Below are 22500 nucleotides of genomic sequence, written 5' to 3' on the forward strand. Positions count from 1 at the left end.
TGTCTACACTGCGCTCCCTGGGGCACTGCACCTCCTGCAAGCTTTGAACTGGCTTGCTCAGATGCCAAAAAGCTTTCTAAGAAACTGGAGAGCTGGCACTGTGTGCTACAATGGTACTGCACTGTGAGCTTTCTAAAGGACTGTGTCTGCAAGAGTTGCAGCAACTGCAGCACAAACATAACCTACAAAATTCAGAACAAAAACTAAACATGTTCTTACACATCCATAGTCTTCTCTGGCACCACAGTACATCCCATAAAAAAAAATCTTAAGTCACAGGTATTAGGTGTCCTTCCCTTAAAGAGTATTTATAATTTGAGTATGGAAAAGAAAAAGGCCTTCAACCCACCACACCAGCTGTTCAACAACTGTCAGGAAAAGGGATGTTTGTTTAATGAACAGATACATTTTAGCTATTAGTTAACACCTCTTTACATCCATGATTTTTCTATGTCTGCAACAGAAAATAGTCCGTTTCACATGATTTTCAGGGATCCAAACAGCATATAGATCTTTAAGAGTCTCTCACCTTTCTAGGAAATATTTAAGTCAACTTGAGAATTGATCACATCGTATGTACAATCTGTCTTACCTGCTGCAGCCAGGGCAGTGAAGTCTAGCAGTCTGTGCACATGTGGGAACAGACATCAACACACTCTGTGGCTCACGAGAGATCCTTTAACCTCTTTGCCTCGGTTTCTCCATCTGCAAAACAGGGAAAAAATGAGACCTGAGTAAATATTATAAAACATCGTAATTCAAAGTAAAATTCTGAGTTAACAGCCTTAGGAACACGTAACTACTTTCTGGTTTTGTCTGTCTGCAAAATTTGGAGCATATGTGCTGTACCAATATTAGCATGTCTTCACAGTCAACATCTAGAATGAATGCTTAAATATTCATTGACTTCAAATTTCAAATTGAAGTTTGAATTGACATTCATTTTGTAGATGTAACAGCATCAACCATTAATCAGGGAATAGAAATAATACCACTCAATTTATATAATCTACGTACTGTGGTCAAAATGTATACTTCTAGATATATAATCTCAAAATTTTAAAGTATTAGCTGCTTAAGTAGATCATGTGGTACATCCCCTCCCTCTTCTAACTGGCTGATTTATGTAACTGAGCAACCAAACAAAAATTCTGAGATGTATGTTCAGCTGTAACACTCACAATTTACATTGTGTATTGAATCAAGTAAATATGTAACTCATGCAATCAGGGAACAGAAGAAATAATATTATTTAGGTAACCAGCTATGACTATAAATTTATAAATAATCTAAACAAAAAACTCTACAAATAAAGATTTTTAAAATGCATTATTCACTGAAGAATTTCATAAGTAAATACTGAATATATACTTTCCACATTCACAAGAAAAGAAAAAATTCAAAATGTACCTAAGGAGATACTATGACTTGTTTGTTCAGATCTACCTACCCAGCGATTCCTCCCTCCCTCCCCCTTAAACTACACCTATATAAATGGAAATTCAAAGTCTATATTTTCTAAAGCACTTTCTGGATTAGTTAATTTTTAGGAAAGTTACAGGAGTATCTAATGCAAACATTTACATTTATTAAGGGAAATAAAAGGGGGGAGAAAAAAAATACGAAGTTACCAAAATCATTACAGCCATTATTTGAACAGAACATTTCAACCCCACTGAATGCTTCCATCCTCTCAGCTGTGTCCTTCTGGTATCTTTTCCAGTCCTTTTTTCCAACTATGTATATATACAGATACCACTGACCAACACAACAGTCGCTAAGTGCATTTCTTCTTTATGATTGCTTGCGTTGCCCCAAAATTTTGTACTTGCCAAATAATGGCCTGCTTTTCCCAACTTTTTGCCTATTGTACAAGTTTTAGAAATCCTAATCTTCAGAGAAACTCATTATGGTAAAGAATGAGAAAAGAAAGGCAGAAATACAATTTAAATGAGCTTGTATCTTCTGCTTAAACTCCAGGAAAGAAACTCAGAAATGCAATTTCCAAGTAGAGATAAAAGTCCCATGTTATGTCTCTGTAAACCAGAAGACAACTGACACTTAGAAAGTTGTCCTATCTGCTGATGGGAACAGTGTGGATGAATCTGGCCAGTCCACTTGTACTTCTCTTTCTGAAACCAGTAATAAAGTTTGAGAGGGGTTATTTTTAAAGCAGCTCTTAAAGTGTTCCAGCTCACTACTGTCAGCTTCAGATCTCAAATGCAATTTGATTTATAATTACATTTTAAAAACTAGCATTAAAATAACATTAGAGGGGTCATAATCTGAACTTTTTAATAGTTAGGCACGTAGCATACATTTAGAAATGGATCTCCAACAGGATTCATCTGGAACATATTCTGACTGGAATTCCTTCCTTCACCCGTTTCAGTACTCTGCTGGAGCTGGTGTGCCAAGAAGCCATGGTGGAGCCCTGTATTTCAGCGTTGTTTCAAATGTTAACGGGCTGAAATACACTGCTGAACGTTTGTTAGTCAAACTCTTTTCTTGCATTATAGTCAGGCCCGTGTTTGTAAACGCCAGTGGGTGAGAACATGCTGGAGAATCTGGAATTAGGCCTCTGCACTGAAAAGTTACATGTCACATCCCTTGCTCCATTGCTTCTGAAGCAACTTTTAATTTTCTTGGCCTCTGTGGCACCGACTGATTCGAGGGCATTGACCCATTTGAGTAGTTCCCAGAGGTCAAGTTATGCTTGTGCCAGCCAAAACACACGTACAGTGAAAAAGTGGTGCTCCCAACAACTGTCAGTATTGTGTGTCAGCTGAGAACTACCTGTCCTCCCAGCTGTGCCAACAACTCACACAGGCATTCAGGGAACTTCACGACTCTGTGCCTGTAGCTGCAAGCCCGGCACCTCCTGAACACCAGAGGGGGTTCAGAGGAGGCACAGATTCCTTGCAAAATTTGCCTTGCTCTCCAAGTCCAACCTTCTGATAAGAAAACCTCCCAACTAGTCAGTTCTGCACTGATACTTAACTACAACTTCAGAGGCAAAAGGCAAACAGTTTCTGAATGCCAGTCTGAAGTAAATGAGCTGGTTAAAAAAAAAAAAAAAAAAAAAAAAAAAAAACAAAAAACCAAACCAAACCAAACAACAACCACACAAAACCTGTGCCTTAGAACCAAGTTTGAAATTTTATAGGCTTTTACTCCATAATTTGTACTTGAGCCTTCTGTTATTTTTAAACAAATCTAATTTCTTACAGCTGTGAAATTTACATTTTAAGAGTGTCTAGTGGCCATGTGCATTAATTACTTTATTGTAATATTTTAATGAGTTTGGGGTTCAACTTTGAAAGAATCCTTCTGAATCCCTGCTTCCCCACAGAATTACACTAGAACCTGATTCAATCACAACTTCATACACCCCGATCCAAATCCTGATAGACTTGCACAGTATTTTCAGTTGCCTTATGAAGTCCCCAAACTTTAAAACTGGCTCCAAATTTTAAGACTTCTTGCCAAACTAGCCCTTTCCTGAGTCAGAAGCAGAGTTAGGCTGTGAGAAAGTTTGTGTTTAGAGATGAACTTCCTGGTTGAGGCTAATCTCAACAAAAACAGGTAGCAAAATGAACAATTCAGCTGTAACAGCTAACATTTGGGCCAATCTTGTTCTTATTGACACACAATGATGCAAATGCTTCCATCCTAGCATATATGACATAAAAACTTTTAGGGTTAAAAAAATCAACCTCCCCAAGGAGTATCTAAATTCACCAGGGCAGACTGAAAAAGCACTACTGGAAGATTTCCACCTTTGTAAAATAGCTGAAAAGCATTACAGTATCCATACTTCTGCCATGGTATTCCCTTTATGGATTTTGGTGGTTTGTGTCATCCTAAATTACTTCTTCTTCATCTGTGAGTGTGCATAAGTAGTGGTGGGAGATAAGTAAAATGAATCTCTTTTTTCAGGCAGTTTTCAGTCAGGACTTAGTGTCTGTCCTTGCACTGCTGCAGGTGCAAGTACTCATCTTGGGGACTGAGGCAGAAACCTTCACACCACCAAGGATCACTACAGTTTGAAATGAGGAGATAAACCTTCTTTCAACACCTAGTGCACTTTAATTCCCTATGAATAAGCTAAAGAAGCAAATCTGAAACACACTGAACAACGGGTTCAAGTACAAATACAGATAAATGCAGGAAAAGTGGGACTGACTGTGTTAGTTGACTGTGATAACAGCAAGAGGTTCATCAGTTGTCAAGTGCCACCACACACGCTGCACCCACAGAGTCATGCTTGGAAATCTGACCATTTCTGTCCCCAACTCTCACCTCTCTTGGCTGGGGCAAATGCAGAATTGCAACTCCAATGAGCTACCCAGCTTTTTAAAAAGCATGTTTTTAAACCACTTACAATAAGAGCAACAGTTATTATTCAGTACATGCTTTTTATCAGATTGAAGATAAACTTTATTATAACTGGTGGAGATGGTATCAATGATTTGTGGTCTCTGTGAATTCTGTAATGAGAAATGGTAATCTGTCTTGGGGCAAACAATATTATTCTGTTTACTACGCAATTAGCAATATTAAGTCATGATTCTATAACTGATAGCTGAAAATAGGGGTGGTAAGAAGAAACTGGAAGCACTGGAAACTGTCACAGGACAAGTATCTGAGGACTATAAACTATTTACGGTGCTTTAGCCTGACATTCCCTCTTATCCTCCAAAAATCTTCCTCACTGCTCCAGAGATGTTCACTGTAAAAGTATCAAGATTGTAAGTGGTTTGGGGCAAAGCCAGAATCTCGCTTTGTTGCGAATACTGAACATACAGTATAGTGCAGGAATTTCATTTTCAGAAAAGCAGCAATAAAGTAGCAAAAAATTCGCAAAAAAAGAGTTTTACTTTGGAAAGGCATGATAATGAACCAAAAAGTACAACAAAAAGAGGTGAGACCTAATCTCTGATTCCTGGCATATTTGGTGTACAATCAAGACAGAGTACTTTCCTGCACTTAATCTCTTCTTTAATTTTACAGACTGAGCCCCGTACCTTTGTGTGACCAAAACCCTGTACTTCTTGTTTACTCTTAGATCAGCCTTAAGCTACCACCATATGGAGCTGGGAACACCACAGACAGAGCAGAAACAGTCCTTAACTAATGGTCAGAGTAAATTGTGTTGGGAGTCAAGTGGGGCCACTCTCAAGTGGCTGGTTAAGAAAAGGGCTGACCTATAATGGAGCTTCTCTGCAAAACAATAATTTTTTACTTTATGTTATAAAGTACAGAACTGTAACTATGATCAATGACAGAAATCTCACAGCCTTTTCTAGTCTGTTCCTTAGCCATACACATGTAGTCCAGCCCTTTTGGCAAGGATTATGAGGTTACCTCAACAGGAACTCAGAGCTACAGCACAGACTTTCATAGTGAACAGGCAAGACCTATAGCGTGCTGGGGTCTTTCCTGCTAAATTGATCTTAAAAAAAACCAACAAACCAAATTATTACTCCCTTTAAACTAGCCCATTCCATTTGTAGCTCTCTGGAAACGCAATGCTCCATGGAGAGCTCCACTGCACCCAGCAGGCAAAAGCCACATTTAAGGCAGCATGACGCACCAGCACTGTGCAACCGGGATGCTACAAGGAAGTGACTGCTTCTGGCAGCCTCACAGTCCCTCTCCTGCACCTCTTGCCCTTAAGGATCAGTGCCTTAAATTCCCATATACTACTGAATAACGTCTGGCTGATCCAGAAGATTACCAGTTTATTCCACCTTTGTTCTCTGCCTTCCTTTAGGATGAGCAATGAATGGCACCACAGCAGGCATAACCCTCCAGCACAAAAGCTAACAAAGTCGTAGAATGTTTTAAGGAATGATTTAAAAGTTATAGAAGGGTATTCCTACATGGAATATCTATATAAAACCCATTGCTACATGGAAGGGCTCTCAAATTCACTTTACTTTCCCAAACAGTGCAAAGCAAAACCAGCAGCAAAACTCTGCAAGAACGACCTCTTTAAAACTGATAAAAGTACAGACAGTTTTAATGAAGTGTGCACTAAAACTGAGGGTTTCCTTTGCACGAGATAACACTGAATCAGAGTTTCACAGCAATAAAACAAACACATAGTGTAAAAATAAATGGGAGGAAAAAAATGATAGGAGTATAAAACTTCATGTTCCTGTACATAATATACCAGTGATTGGTGGAAGTTAAGCACAAACTTCTCCTTTTTAAAGAACTACTGTTTTTAGGAAAAAACCACTCAATAATTAGTATTTACATTTATAGAGTTTAATTCCTTTTCCTGAGGAGGTCCTAGGTCTGGTCATTGTTCATCACTATTGTTCAAAATTTACTCCCAGATTAAGAACTTCTCCCACACTAATAAATAGACATAATAATTTTCTTTAGAAAGCATTTTTTTTCCTTTCAGTAATTAACCTACTTAAATGTTTTAATGGAACTACTGACGTACAATATCACAAAAGGTCCTCTGACCATAATACAAAGTGAGAGATGAGATTCCTAAAAACTTTTGTATGAAGGTGGTCTAGGATTTACAAAAACAGCTCTAAAACTATCTTTAAAGGTCATAAATTAGGTACTCTCTTAAATGTAATTCAATCATTCACTGTTATAGGAGCTTGATTCTATTAGTTGTCCTATGCGTTTTACAAAACAGAACTCCATTAACATTATTCACTTATAGCTTCCCACTATAAGTGGATATTCTGCTCAACAGGCTTTAAATAGATTTTTTTTTTTCCCCCTGAAATTGCTATTAAGCATACTTTTACTCAAAGGGCAAAGTAGGCATAGGATTATGCTTGTACTTCATGCAAAGGATACATTTTCAGCAATCAGAACCACATTCCTATGAAGTAAAAATACTCTATATAAGCCGATTGTTTTTATCCCTCCTAACCTTGCTCAATAAGGACTCTATTCTGATCTTTTGAGTTACACACAAGTTTTCCAATTTGGCTGAATAAAGGTATCTTGTTGGGCAGCTTCATGAGCATATTCTGTGTCTTGAATTCTGACCTTGGCATGTTCAAGGTGGATCTCAATTATTAAGATGCTGCTCAGAAGGGAAAAAATATTTTAATTTTTTTTAAAAATCAGGATTTATTTCACTTTCTTCAGTTAAAGAATACAGTATGGAACTCCTGCTTTTACATACCTTGCTTTACTGAACAACTGAAAATATAAACCTTGATAAAGTGACCACAACACATATATAGCCACAAGAGTTTCAGAGCAATTTACCTGGCCTGTAGTTACATTTCAGCCTCAGAGACATCTACGGTAGATCATTCATCTCTGATTTCATGTTGGTTTCACTGTGAATGATTTTATGCCCTCACCTCTCACAGTTTAGATTATTCTGAATGAGATAAAAAACACACAAGTGCACGCGGAGGAGCATCGTGCTGGGCCAAACCACATATCCCACAGCCAGTCTCAAGGGATTTTAGCCACCCTGTGATGTTGAGCTGCCTGCTGCAATAATCTGACACCCAAACAGACCCTGACCCACTGCAATGGTGTAGTTGCAACAGCACAATCTGTACATAAAGAATGCGTATGTCGAGAGCCAAATCCTCCGTCTGGTTACCATATCCTATGTTCATGTCTTACTGCTTAAAGCAGGACACATGGCAGAAATCCTACACTGTTGTTCTTCTCATTGGCCACGCCAATCCCAGATAATCAAGTCAGTCAGTCACCAGCAGATACTCTTTTCTCAGAGGAAAGGGTTGAATTTCATCTGACCACTGAACTTCAGCTTGCACTTGAGGTTCTAATTTTCTTCTGGTCTTAGCCCATTTCTGTCTTGCTCTGGCACACACTGCCCTAGTAAGTACATTTATTACCTCAGTAATTCCTCTGAGGGCTGTCTTACTTTCACTTTATATCTGGACTCACATAAGCATCTCCCCATTTTACAAGGAAACATTTATTAGCCTCTGATAGGAGCTTCCTGTTCCATCATGCTGAATGCCATTGTCTGTTATTCTTCAAAAGCAGGATAACAAGTTGCACACTCCCGGGCTGCTCTTGCTCATGGCCATGCAGCACAGACACGGAGAAGGCACATCGAGTGGGATGACCAGGAATTCCAGATTATCTTCCTGTCCTGTTTGCAAACCTGTATTCAGCTGGCCACACACAGTCAATTTACGCTGTGGTACCAATCACCAGATACCAGTGGCACTGGGTGACCCTGCAATTTCTAGGGTGCCCTGTTCATGCTCCGTGTTCATGCCCTTGGGACCAGCGCAGGAAAGGACTTTACAAGTCTCCTTCACCCAAGGATTCCTCAACTATGAGGTTGATCTTATTACTTTGGGACACTTGAACAGTAGAGGGTAAGCCTATTATATCACAAAAACAGGGATTTCTGCTGTAATTCCTCCAGTTCAGAGCTAATTATCTTACTTGAGAACTGCTCATGGGTTTTTTACCCAGGTAGTTGCGGATCATCACTGCATATTCCTGTTTCTCCAGGTTCACCCTGCAAAAACTCCTCAGTGTAGCAACTGTCATAAAACCACTACTGTCCAAAAACTGTCCAGCATTTCACAGTGTTTACACAGGAAACTTTGGCCATGATCACCCCCAGTCATAGCACAGACAGATCTTCAGAGGAGGCAAAAAAGTATAATTGCTAGAAAATAAAACTGCATGGATTTACCCCAGCTGTAGATCTGGACCCACCCCGGGGACAAGAAAAAGATTTCAGTGCACAGAGTACTTTACTAGAAACCATGTGAAGTCTCTCATCCACATCAGCCTGCTATTTTTTACTTCTATGGAAGCAGACAACATTTGTATTCAGCTGCTCACTTATAAATAAAAAACATTTTTACATGGGTGGATTGGAGTGGTCTTGCCCCCCTCCCCTTCGGTTCCCATTATTTTATATATTACACACATGTTCTGTCAGCGAAGCTCACTTTGTTATCTGAAACATCTGTGGTACCCTGCTGTGGGGAAGGCCAACACTGCTGCTGCTGTTGCTGCCTGTCTTTATTAGCCACTGATTTGCTGATCTCGTCCTCCGACGGCGCGCGGGGCTCCGGTTCGCCTGCGCGACACCGGGGCTGCACAGCACAGCCAACGGGGCTCTGTGAACCAGCACAGGGGTCCTGTTGCTTCACAATATGGCAGTTACCACCTCCACGAAAATATGAAACCCAGGTTTCATGGGTGTGTTCATGCAAGCACTGTTTTTTTACATTTCTAAAGCAACGTACGTGAATTTATCCGTGCAAGAAGGCACAGCCTCATCAGAATGAAAGGACCTCCCACCTGAGGCTCTCGGGCTGTTGAGCAGCCATAATATTTTCTTATTTATTTTGGCCAAGTGAAAAATAGCCTGAATTGATCTCTTTTAGCCTTATTTTCAGGTACTTTTTACAGTTATAGTCCTGACATACTTCCCAGTCCCATGAAACTCTCTGGGATCTATGGCTACTGTAAAGATTATTACCTAAGGTATATAAGAAGTATGGATTTCTTATGGAGCCATGTTGAGATTTTAAAAGATAACATAGAGATGAAAAATCTGTCTACGTTTCTTAAATAATATTTTTAGAGATAAGAATCTCAGGTCACCTGATAGGAAGTGAAGCTGTTTCTATGTATTTTATACATTTACTTTCAGCAAGCAATAGCACCTTGGTAAAATCAGCTTAACCATTTCCCCTCTGAAAAATCAAAACCCTCTTATCTTTATATGGTTTTCTTATGACACAGATCAGTGAAATATACATTCCATTTAAGAATTTGCGATATAGCTGTTAAACCACAAAATTTAACAACATTTAGGAGAAGATGCAAGAACTACTCACAAAAAAATTCTCATGGACCAGATTTCCAGCTGATGGCATTCCTTTTATGGGTCTACTGTTTTAAGAAACTGGTCTCTAATACAAAGATGAGACAATAAGAAGTTAAAGGCACATCCCTTCCTTTTAAAAAAAAAATAGATTTATCGATGACATAAAAACCTGAGCGGAATTCTGAGTCCCATAGATAACCTCAAACCAGCTTTTTTGTAGGTTTTCCAGATCTTCCAAGGATTCTGGGCATGATAAAGAGAATAATTATTGTATGGAAACCATCATGTGACTGCTGTCACAGATCTTTTACATGCAAGTCAGTGTGCATATGTGGCCAATTCAAGATTCAAAATTGAAGACTGATGTGGAGATAATTATAAATGAAAATAAAACACAGCTTTTGAAAAAACACCCTGTTTTCTTTACAAAATAATTGATCACCTAACCCCAGTAGGAAGGTTCAAGAGTTACTATATAATGAAGTGCTAGTAGCAAGCAGATTGCTATATCTCTCAGGATCCAAGATCGTGATGACAAGAATGGAGAGTCAAGAAAGGCACCTCTCCCATCCTCATCCCCCTTTTGCTTGAAGCATTACTTACTTTCAAATTTGCTTTATTTATATTACACAGCTCTAGTATCCCCAAAACAGCTAAATTCTGTGCAGAAACAGGAAGGATCTTTCTGTATTTCAATTCTGAACCTCATTTCCTATTCCCTGAAAATAACTGAGATGTGACAGCAGAATATCCCTGGTCTCCAAAAAAATCTTCTGATTACCCAGCTAACAACCTGGTGTACAGCAGAACAACCTCCACAACTGCTCCCTAGTCAATTCATCCTGTTTTACCTGTATTCAACCAGGCACTAATCTGATAGTCACAGACTGTCCTCCCTTGCTCCAAGCACATCCTCAAAGAGGAAAAGGGGATGTGACACTGTTGCTACTGCCACCACTAGCTGAGGATTTTCTTAGAGAAGGTGTTTCAAATCATCTGGAGGTCAGTGAAGTCACAGATACTTTCCACCACCAGAGGAGTAGAAAGTACCTGAGCAACAGCAAGGATCTGGCCCTAAACTTACAAGATAGTTCTTAATTGGGGGAAAGTGAAAGGAAGGAACAAAATTAATGCATATGCATAAACAAGTCCAAAACTTGGAAGATGAACTGAAAAGACAATTATCTTTATAAATTTAAAAACTGCAAACAGATCCATGCAGGACAATTTTCCATCTGTCCAGATCCTTCTGTAGGACATATGCACAAGATAGAAAAAAAAAAGCTTCATATAAAGAAATATGCTAACTTGAAGCTAAGATATTTATGGTTGAGGGGGAAGGAAAAAAAATAGTGCAGTGCTATGTTGGAATGGTAGCAATTTCTCTTTTACCCTTTGTGTATGTCACCGTCTATTGTTACGCAGTTTTTTAAAATTCATCTGAATATTTCATCCATGCAAAAATTAGTCCCAGCATCTTTTTTTCTGAATAACGTTTGGCGGTCATTGCTTCACAACTGCAAACAATCCTCTGCTGCTATTGAGTGCTACAGTCAGGCTTGTTTCACGCTGGAGGTTAGAATCTGATCCTAAGTCCATTAAATCACAGACTCTTTTTTAAAGTTTAATCTTGAGAGGATTTGAGTTGTAAACAAAGGACACTATACATGGGGAAAGAAACAACAGAAAACTATGAACTTATGACATTAATGCAACCTCAAGTTCAAATTTTGTGAGTGATTTAGCAAGAAAAATCTGAGCTTTCGGCAGCAGTGCACACGCCCTGGCATGTGGGCAAAGCTAAACTGAGCATTGATGCTCACATCCAAAACACACATATGGATCCCATTTCACTATAGACATGATTCTTCATGTGCAAAACATGTGTCTGACTGGTTTTCTTTGGCTTTTTAAGATGTGCTTCTTTTTCTTTGGTGGGGGTAGGGAGAAGAGAAGTAAATAAATAATTTGTGTGGTATTTGAATATACACTGTCTATAAAGAGAACAGCCTGGGATTCAAGGGCAGGTAAAAATCCTGGACTTCAGCTAAAAGTATCAATTTCAGCAACCAACCAAATGCAGACAGAGAGAAACTTAGTCCACTATACAGCTTTAGCAACACGTTAATCTATCCCACTCTGTAATTGCTAGATAGGAAAGGGAAAAAGGGCTCCAGATGCTAATAACTTGCAAGTGGTAATTAGAGGAGTCCACATTACTGCTGCGAGACTCCCATCTTCCCTTGATTACTGGGAAGAAAATTTTGTCCAGTGGGTCTCCTTCTCACTTCGAAAACATGCAGCACTCCTGCCTTCCTAAGCTCCATCTCCTTCTCACCACACACATCAACAGGAGCTAGATTGGGCCTGGACAACTTTTTCTACCTTCCTTAAAACTGGAGGATGCTCTATTTCCCATAGAACATGCAGGAAAATATCCACAAGGTTATAAGGTGACCTAACAGAATAGTACCACAAGCCCCAACTTCTAGCTATACAAGATGAAAATTGCCTCCTGCAAACTCAGCCTGAGCATGACAGAGAACAAGAGAGTCTGCTTCTCTTGCTGTAAAGGGTAACAAATATCTTTAAAGGCTCCTTGAGCATTTATAATCTCTGGGATCACAGAGACAAAGTAAGTCTGGAAAGGGTCTCAACATTGCATGAGAAAGTAAAAGGAAAAATACACTTATCACGAAGAGGGAATGCATTTGTATTATTATATTGAAATAGCACAAGGCTACAATGACAGGCTATAAATTTTTCTCTTGGACTGTAACCAATATTTTCCATTTCAAGTAACAACAGTGTAAGAAAGAATGACTCAGAATTAATAGACATTATGGACATAAATTGGTAGGTACTTAGGTGAAAGAGAACCTCAAATTCAGCTGTTGTTAAAGGAGAAAAGGTTAACTAGCCCTTTGAGCAACCCTTGGACCCATTTACACGGCTGACAAAGTGACCAAAAAGGTATGCTTAGACTTTTTTACCTGTGATGCCCATCTTTCTAGTTCTCAGATTCACAGCCCAGAATGTTGCTGTAAATTCTTGGCAGTGAAAAGCATCTTGCTTTTATCCTTGAAATTTAACATTAACCATAACACTAAACTTAATCTATGATTCCAAATAATAATAGCAGTGATAGTAACTGTGTGGTTCTGCAGTGATGAGAATTAAGTTACAGAAATTTCTCACTTCTACTTTTTCTGATTTGATTTGTCATTTCATTAAACAACCATGAATTATTGAATATTAATAATTTTAAATCAGCGATGTGTCATAAGATATACATTTACAGACTATAAATATTTTTCTTAACCATTCTGTTGCTGTAAATGGCTATTGAAACATCAGCTGCTCAGTTAAAAAACAAACAAACAAACAAACAAATCCCACCAAACATCAAGGAAACCAGGACTGTTTGGTTTAGGAAACTAACAGGCAAGGAGCCTGCTAGCCAAAGCCAATGTACATTAGCAAAGCTGGGTCCACAAGATGAACAAGCTCTCCTCTGTTTTAAGACCCAATCCTACATTTGGTTGGTACATGTCAATCCACATGATCTTCTAACAGCTCCATTGAACCTCGGGAGATAAGTCCCAAAACTGAAACTAAAGCTTTTTTTTTTCCCCCTACACAGACTTTTAAAAGGGAAGACTGTGAATATTGTAAAAAAAAAAAAAATAAAATCAATGCAAAGTGTTTTAGCACAGGTGTTCCTGTTATTGTGCTACATTTGGAAAGCCCACACATCATTCAGCACACCTCCAATTCGCACACCCAGCTGCGTGAGGTGGTGGGCTATTGTTAGTTTACAGGTTTGCAATAAAAAGCATGAAGTAATATTGGCAGGCTCAGGAGCTTTTTTTTTCCCCCCCTTATGATGTCTCCCTGCATCTATTTATCTAGTTCTCCTTGCTTTGTTTCTGCTTTTATATTCAGCATATTCAAAAAAGGGTCAGAAGAGGTTTTAAAGATGTAATGCCACGCTCAAGCCTTTTGAACACTAAGAGAAAACCTCAAAAGGTTCACGCATAAAGGAACAAAGATATAAGGATAGCTTTGAACCTGAGGGGCTCTCTCACTGCAAGCAAGTGCACTGCCAGCATGTCACAGGTGTACACCACATGAGCAAGTGAAAAAATAAAATGCCTTTGTGAAGGGGTGTGATGCTGACGGGTCCGAGTCCAGAATGCATTAATCCCAGGGTGAACGCCTGCATCTGTTAGATATTTATGTAGTTCCTACTAGTAGTTTGTACAGATATCTGAGCAGGTGAACGTCAACAGCTTTGAAACCATATGTTAACGGGAGGCTGTGGGAGGGTAAGGCAAGGCCATCAGGCATTCGGGGTCTGACAGGGAGGGCAGACACCCACTGCCTTAACACGGCCCCGGTCAGGCAGCACTCCGGGGCCCTGCCTCAGACTCCTGCTGCTTGAGCGGTGGGACACTGGGGCAAACGACTGAGTCTTCCTCTCTGTTTCCCCACCCTTGAACAAGAGATACTAAATGTGACCACACAATGCCAAATTTCTTTCATCTCTCTCTAATTTCTGCCTTTTTCCTGAGGGGGGAGAAAAAAAAGCTGCTGACTTTAGTTTGTCGGAAGAAGACAGAGTCAAGATCTCTGTCTCCTGGTAGTTACAGGAACACACTACAGGAGAGGAAAACCAAGTCCTGTTCATTTGTCTGATTCAGAAATTTGTTTTCATCTTGTTTTTGTATATTAACTCTGAGTCGCTCAGGAGTGGCATTCATTCATCTGAACTTGGGTCATCCCATTTCCCAGGACAGTCTCCCGACCACCAGACTCCACTCCTGGTAGGTACATATAAGCACAGTTGAATCTAATATGTTTTCAGAAAGGGAAAAAAAAAAAAATCAGTTTTAAGAAAAACAATGCCCTTCCCAAAAGTGACATTTTGCCTATAATGTTTACTTTCTCTTCTAAATATCCTCAGCAAGGAACTGAGAATTCATTCATCTTTGAATGAATTTATAAAACGTGCTGAGAGGTCTCTGGCTGAAATGTGTGAAATTTTTTTATGATTAACACAGAGCACTCAAATCCAAAAATTGTCAGTTTACACACCACTTTAACCTAGACCACTCAGTTTCTCCTGCCATACATGACTTTTAGGAAATTAAAGGAAAACTGTTTTCATATTAAATGTGAAGTTTCTAAAGGAGGTCTGCTAGGAAAATTTTCCTTCAAATTAATATTTTCTGTCAAAAGAAGAAAACAAATCTCTCAAATCCCCTCCACTTCAAACAGCCTAGCAACTACCTTGAACCCTCCATAGTTCAAGTTACTCTCAAAGGTAAGGGAATCAAAAACTAGCTTTGGAGCCCTATAAGATCCTATTGCTAGAGGAGTAATTCCACCTCTGAAAATCTTGGTGCGACTAAGTGAATTCATCAAGAGTTGCAATTTCCTTTTGTCCTCAATGATCTGTGTTGGAGAAATACGCCTTCCTCACCTTTTGAAGTATGACAGCTTGACTGAAAACCTTTCAGGGAGGATCCATCCATAGGGTACGGGGTTCCTAAATTAGCATTGCCCAAACTCTGCTCCCAAACATTACTACTCCAACAGCTCCACCGTTGCTAAGTGCTTCTGAAAAAAATCTAATCACACCTTCTCATCCTTTTGTGCATCTACCTTTTACAATACCAGAACGCACACTCTATAGTAGCCCTTTTCAATTTATTTCCCACATTCTTCCCTTCCCCAGAAGATATTATTCATACCTACTCCTTCACTGTGTAATTAACTTGTTCCAGTCTTTGGAAATGAAACATTCACTCCTGTTTTTGCCCCAACCCTCAACGCTTGAAGAGTCCCCAAGCCTACAGGGTGGGGAAGGACACACCATAATTACTCTACACTTGATACTTGAATGAAAATAATCACACTTGTCCTTCATTACTTGGCTTTACCTTAGTGATGCACAGTTAATAAGGAAAGCGTATATGTAAAGCTGGTGGTCTACCAGAGACCCACCTTTGTTGTTTGAGGCCCCTTCAAATGCCCTGCAGGACTCCCAGCACCTGCTCTAACGTGGGCAAATCTAGATCTAGTGTTGTTCCATGGAACGAGAAGAGTCACAAATGACATCTCCACTGTGTATTAGAAAATATTAATTGAGATTTTTAATTTTGAGAGATGTGTGTTGCATGGCATCTGTAAAATATGCCCCAAACATTCTCAGGAGTACAGCTCAAAGAGTTTGATTAAAATTGAGTAAAATCAGTCTCTCATCCTTCTGTTTAAAAAATGAGAATTCATTTATTCAGTTTAATTCAAAGATTTATATATGATTAAAATTACTATAAGATGTCTAGCTTTTCTGCAATAAACTGCAATGGCCATCAAAATATTGATAGTCATTGGTAAATTACTTCTGGTGTTTAATCAATGTTATTTTTTTATCATCCAATTTTTTCTTCAAGTCAGCTTCTAACACTAAACTACATTTCATCAAGGTTGGTAAAATGTTTAGAAAGGAACAGATGTCAGAATATGGGGATTGCCAATAACACTGATGGAAGCCAGTAATTTCTTTCCTGTCCAAAGGCAAAAGAATGAAGAATAATCTAGACTGTATACAATAATACAAGATTTACTACAACATTAATGGCTATAAAAAGTAAAAGTATACAAAAGCTATCTCCATTTTTTCAAGCCATCACTAAGGGCAGTGTTTTTCAATTTGAGACAATTTTTACAGGAAAACGAAAGGTCTATCTATTCTTAAGCCTTTAAATATCCATAAAATACAGATGAAGAAACAGGCTAGCATTAGTTGCTTCCAAATATACTTGTATATTAGTCTATTGTGCAAGTTAATAATTTTGCCAAATCTCAAAAAATGTGGATGCAATCTTTCCTTTAAGAAAGCGGCTCAGCTTGTTATTTACAGATTGTAACATTTACATAAGAGTTTGGTTTAACAAGAGATATAAATATAGATAAAACCCTTAGGACTTCATTCTTTAAACTGCCCTCTAAAAATCTGCCCTACAATTTGCACACTGAATTTTGTGCAGACTATTCTTGGAAGCCTTTTGTGAATTAGGGAGAACTGACTCGAAACAGGGGCTGGTTAATCACAATTTTGCAAATTGTACGTAGCAATCATCCTCACATTGTGAAATTCAGATCTATAAAATGCTGATGTTTTAAAGCTGAAAAAATAAATAAGCTAAGTAGGACTACTTTGCTAAGGAAAAGAAAAAAAAAAGAGTATAAGACCCCTTGCAAAAAAATCCTTAAAAGAAAAATAATTAGAATAAGAAAAGTAGCAAAATAAGTTAAGTGCATCTCCATTCCAGATCTCAAAGGTAAGCCCTGCCTGGAAAAATATTTTACTACCAGACTGTTCCTGCCCTAGTCTCATGTCAACACTCACCTGAATACACCAAATCCCTGCACTTCCAAGAATAAACCTGTGGGAGGTTTACTATTTTAGAGGGCTTCTGTATATTCATCTACAACCTGGGCGAGCCCTCCAGTTGAGGAGTGACTGGTGAAACTTCCCCCTTCCACGTGTCTATCACTGTCTGTCTGTCATCTGCACACCCAGTCAGAGCTGCTCTGATTACAGAGCAGGGCTGGCACTTGAGCATCAACTGCAGCCACATGGACACGACACGTTATGATGCATGTTGAATGCAAACACTTGACAATAATAGCCGGCAACTAAATAGTTTGAGGGAGAAGGAGCAGAATTTATGTGGAAAAGATGATGCCTCAAAGAAGATGTTTTCTGTTTTGCTCTAAGCTGCAGCTAATGTAACTCCATCAGCAGTTAGAACAAAGCTGGGTCAAAATTCTTCTTTTCCACGCAGGTTTTGCAACTCCTAATATTTACTATAAATGAAGGTCTCTTTCTATTTATTTTCCCTTATCTGTTACAGAAGGACCTTGCCAAACTGCCTGTTTTGAGCGTACAAGGATATGCTGAAATTCATGCAAAATACTTTCTGTTACCAATATCATTATAATGACAAGAACTTTCCATTGGGGTTCAGCCGTGACACAGTGTGTGTTGGTCGCCTTCCTGCCATTCCAAGCCCCTTCACTATGGACACAAGTCACAAACAGTGGAAACTCTGTTTTCCTGATGTTGATCCTCCCCAAAGGTCAGGTTTCTTACCTCAAACATTCCAGCAGTTGCTTAGACTGCAGTTCAGGAATTTTGTGTAACATTGCTTCTAGAAAGCAAATATTTATATTAGTAAATATCATTAAAGTATTGCTGTTACACAGGTATTCTCATTAGCAAACTGCTAAATAGTAGAAAGAGAACTTTAAAGTAAATGGATAGAAACATACTATATTTGTATATTAAACAAACTTTACCATCTTACTTTACCATGCTAAGTGTTTTATCAAACATGAAGCCCAGCTATTAACTATTTTTATGGGAGTTAATGTTTTTAGAATTACTGCAAATTCAGAATTCATGCCTTTGCTACAGAGGGCAGGCAGAGGCAGAAAACCCTACAAGGAACAGAACAAATCAGCATTACCAGGATTTTATAAAAGTAGTGATCGGGGAAAAAAAAAAAAAAAAAAGGGAAAAGGAAAACAAAGGACCCATAGGAACCTTACAGAGGGATGAAATAAGGACATTCCCCTTGAATGGGAGAGGCTTACATTCATTCCTGGCTCTGAATAAGGTAGATCAGGTATTTAGCTTCATATATGATAAGTGAATATCCTGAGCATTGGGCTTGCTTATCCTCATAGAGCACATTCACTCACCCACTCCTACTGGAGTTCACTCTTTTGTTGTCCTTTTCCCTTTTTTAATTGGAGAAAGCATTTAACCTACAGCTTCATCAGCACAAGTGAATGTCAAAAGGAAAAGAGTTCAGGAATCTCTCTCAAAGTATAGATTATTAATTGAAACAGCATGAAAAATTTTGGCCAGTGAAACAAAATGGTTTAATGCCTGGAATTTGCAAGGGATGCAAAGAAAATTCTCCCCTCTCAGTTCCACTGCACAACTCAGGTTGGAAAGAAGATCTAGAGAGGTAAAGCTGAGCTTCTTCCTTTTTTTCCTCTGCTCCTCACTTTGGAGGTGAAGACTAGGCCAGGAAAAGATTCTGTGTTATTTATTAACTCAAAATTGGCATATTTTTGAAAGCCCTAACAGAGGGTCTCTCTTGGGATAAAGGAACACAGGACACTGAAAGCAAAGAAGGCCTGTAAGTGGGAAGAGGTCTTTCAGGGACAAAAAGTTCCCAGAAAAACTTTGGAAGATTCTTGTTTGCTATTTTGAAGACAACCTGCCTGTGAGTCCAGATGTACTCATTCAGACTTTCAAGCACACATTTCAATGTGCTCTGAGTTTAAATGTAGGATGGTAAATGAGCCATTCATCATACACAAAATCATCTTAAATATCACCTAAGCCATTTCACTTACTTGAGAAATGTTGGCAGCACTGAACTTGCAAATACTGTATATTTCAGAGGTAAAATGCCCAAGACTAGATTTTTTTAAAAGTAATTTAACATAATGAAGCCAAACAAATGATTTATTCTTTGTTTGTTACATTCACTTATGCTGATAATTAGGCAAATGCTTTGCATCTATGTTTTTGTTACCTTCCTGAGCACCTCTACTGGAAGATTTTATTCTTCCTACAGCCCAGCTTTTTTTTCATTATCTGAGAGCATCATATTTTCTATTTGTTATCGTGTTTTAGGCAAAGATGTTTCAGAAGCATAAAATTAATACGGATTCAAAATTCCCAGCAATTAAAAAAAAATAGTTATGTATCTAAGAAGCCATAAGAGACTCCAGCACTGGGTGATTCACAATCCCAATGCACTAAGATTTTCATTAGCTCTCAGCATTGCCTCCAAGACAGCAGCAGCCAGTGCAGGTAAGGCACAGTGCAGGTAACCAAAGCACAGCAGCTCAGCAGTAATTGATTGTGGGTGTTGACCCAGACATTAGGATGTTTACTGTCTGCACAGGACTCCTTCACTTTGTGAAAAGCTTTACAAAACTGAACCAGCTCACAGCGTGTCAGCCTTCGGATGGATACATCAAGCGCTGTCTCTTAGCGTTTCTTTACTGCTTGAGAAGATTTGACCTCGTGGCTCTAAGAAATCACACAGACTGCCTGGACAGCACAAAGCAACATTCCTTCACACAAGTCCAGAGGCTTTCAGGGCAATGTGAGGGATCTACTTGACAAAACTGTAAGCAATTGCTTAGGAGCACAGCAGAACATTGCTTTAAAGTCCACTATAATTTTATTATTATTGCTGCTACTACTTAACAGGAGTACTTTGAAATTACTGAAGTTGTCTGCTCAAAGCCAAACTCTTGCCAGATGCTGCTGCCCACAGTCCAGTCTGAGAGCAGCAGAACTTTCTGATGCTGCCTCTGAAGGGGAAGGGATACAGACCTTGATTCCATGAGCCAGAGAGACTCAGAGATACTACTGAAAAACAAAATACTCAAATCCTCAGGAAAAAAAAAAATCAAAAATCTACAAATCAGTGTCAGGATATTTTAAATTATCCCATAATTCCCAAAAGAAAAAAAAGCTTGGAAATGTGTCTTTTTGGAGAAACTTTTAAGTTTGTTTTTTGTTGGTTTTTTTTTTGCTACATCCACATGGGTGAGAGATCCTACCCTTAAAGATACTATATTATAGAATACTATAAGTATATCCAGAGGGACTAGGCCTCATGAAGCCACGTTGAAAAGTTTAAGGAAAGTAAACTTCAGTTTAGAATAATAAAAATAACACTTACTCACAAAACTAACAAATATCATGTAATAGGTGATCATGAGTTTCAACCTTTAAAAAGCTGTAATATTTTAAAATAATATACAGGGAAGTGTAGTGAGACCAACCAAATTTGTTTTCTCCACTGTGCTTCTCATGGCCCAGTGTCTCTGGCATCTCAAACTTGTTGTTTGAAGCCTTTGCCTGCCTTGGATGAACAGGAGGGGCTGATCCCCACCAACTGCAGCTGTGCTAACTCGTGTCATTTTGAACTTCCTTTGAATAACTTCCCCTGTTTACCAATATCTCTAGGAAGTTCAAATCTAAAGTCTCTGGGGCTAGAAATATACAATACAAAATGTGTGCTGCATAAGAAAATTTGAGTAGACACTCACAATTTACTTAGTTCCCTTTGAGGGGAACGAGAAAGATGCACAGTACTTTCATTATCTGTCCTTAAGTGTTTTTTGTCAAATTTTGACTCTGCCACCATTCTTCAGTGACAGACATTAGGTATGACATTTTTTGACACAATGTCAATAGTGACATCAGTAATATCTGACACAAGGCACATTGGGGTTATTTAACACAGACAATTGGATAGCTCAGGGCACTGGAGATCCAATGCATAAAGAGTTTTACCTCCAAGTCACCAGTGAATATCTAGCCCAATGTTTTCTAGCTGCTACCAACTGATGGCTCCTCGGAGTCTTATACAGGAGGAGTTGGGTGTATTGAACAGATGTCCAGAAAACAAAAATCAACACAATAAATTACATTAATCTGTGCCCTATGTTGAAACACCATGGAATGAATAGCCAGTGACAAAGCTATTCTTCTACTGCTATCTGTAATTCCTTTTAAAAATGGTTGAATCCCAAAGGAGATATGGGAGGATCAAATGAGTCAGAGAGCACTACAGCTCTAGGCTCCTGAATAAGATTTCTGTCTCAACAGCTTTCAGTCCCAAGGCTTTCATAAACAGTCAAATATACTTATGGGAAAATACAAATGTGAAATGTTACTTTCAATGATGTGTTTTTCAAATATTTCACAATTGGCTAATATACAGGACTCACAAATGCTGAACAGAAACAAAATGAATTACATATATGATCATTCTAGAATTTCCTAGAGTGCCACAGTCCTGATTAAACAAAGTACTTCTACCTACATCCAGTACAGCACTCATCTCAGAGCAGAGTCTTGCAATATCTATTAGGCATCTGGCTGAGCTCCTGAGTCCTGCATTTGGCCCCAAGATCCATTACTCAAAACCTGGAAGCTCTGGATGTGAGCAGAAAGAGGCCTTAGATCTGGGTACATATGAAACTACCCGGACTTACAAGGGCAGTCACCCTGTGTGAGGTGCTTGGAGAATTTTATATTACTAAGCACTGCTCCCAAGGATTTAAAAATGTAAATTTCAACAAGTCTTTGTGTGGTGTGCAAATCCTCGTCGGAAGCAGATATTTCATTTTTATCTTATTTTAAGGTTATGCTTATGTTCAAACACATTCAGCACCTGCAACTTCATGGGAAGAGAACTTCTTTAAGGAACAAGGTAATTTTTTTAAAAAGTTCAGAGTTAAGTGCTTTACTTATAGACTTTTTTTTAAAATAAGTAAAGCTACCAAATCAGAGTTAACCCATGAGCAAAATGTGCTCCTTTTTTTCCTATTTTATATTAAAAGATGGTTCACATTAACCTGTTTATCACAGGAAGCCATCAATATGACCATATGACTGCAGAATGATGTTCAATCAATAGCCAGAACCAACAGCTGGGCTACCTACAGATTCCCTGGAACACTTTTTTAATTCATATTAAGTAAGGCTATTCTAACCCACCCAAACAGATTCCTCTATTGTTCTACAAATTGTGGCTTCTCTAAAAAAAAAAAAA

At 38.7% G+C, this 22500-nt stretch overlaps 1 protein-coding gene across 10 annotated transcripts in view; it reads right to left on the minus strand.

The window, feature by feature from the left end:
* The window catches only part of ZNF536 (zinc finger protein 536), a 344508-nt gene that overhangs the window by 242036 nt on the left and 79972 nt on the right, over positions 1-22500 (minus strand). For 9 of the 10 annotated variants that reach the window (XM_039381484.1, XM_039381483.1, XM_039381485.1 and 6 more), the window contains one exon: positions 593-705. The gene's annotated coding sequence lies outside the window, so the exon portion shown is untranslated. Of the gene's footprint in view, positions 1-592; positions 706-17996; positions 18016-22500 lie in introns of those variants that run through there. The other variant, XM_039381489.1, reaches the window with a different exon arrangement.

Source organism: Pipra filicauda, unplaced genomic scaffold (genome assembly GCF_003945595.2).
Source record: "Pipra filicauda isolate LSUMZ 115617 unplaced genomic scaffold, ASM394559v2 scaffold227_size1260479_pilon, whole genome shotgun sequence".
NCBI classification, from domain to species: domain Eukaryota; kingdom Metazoa; phylum Chordata; class Aves; order Passeriformes; family Pipridae; genus Pipra; species Pipra filicauda.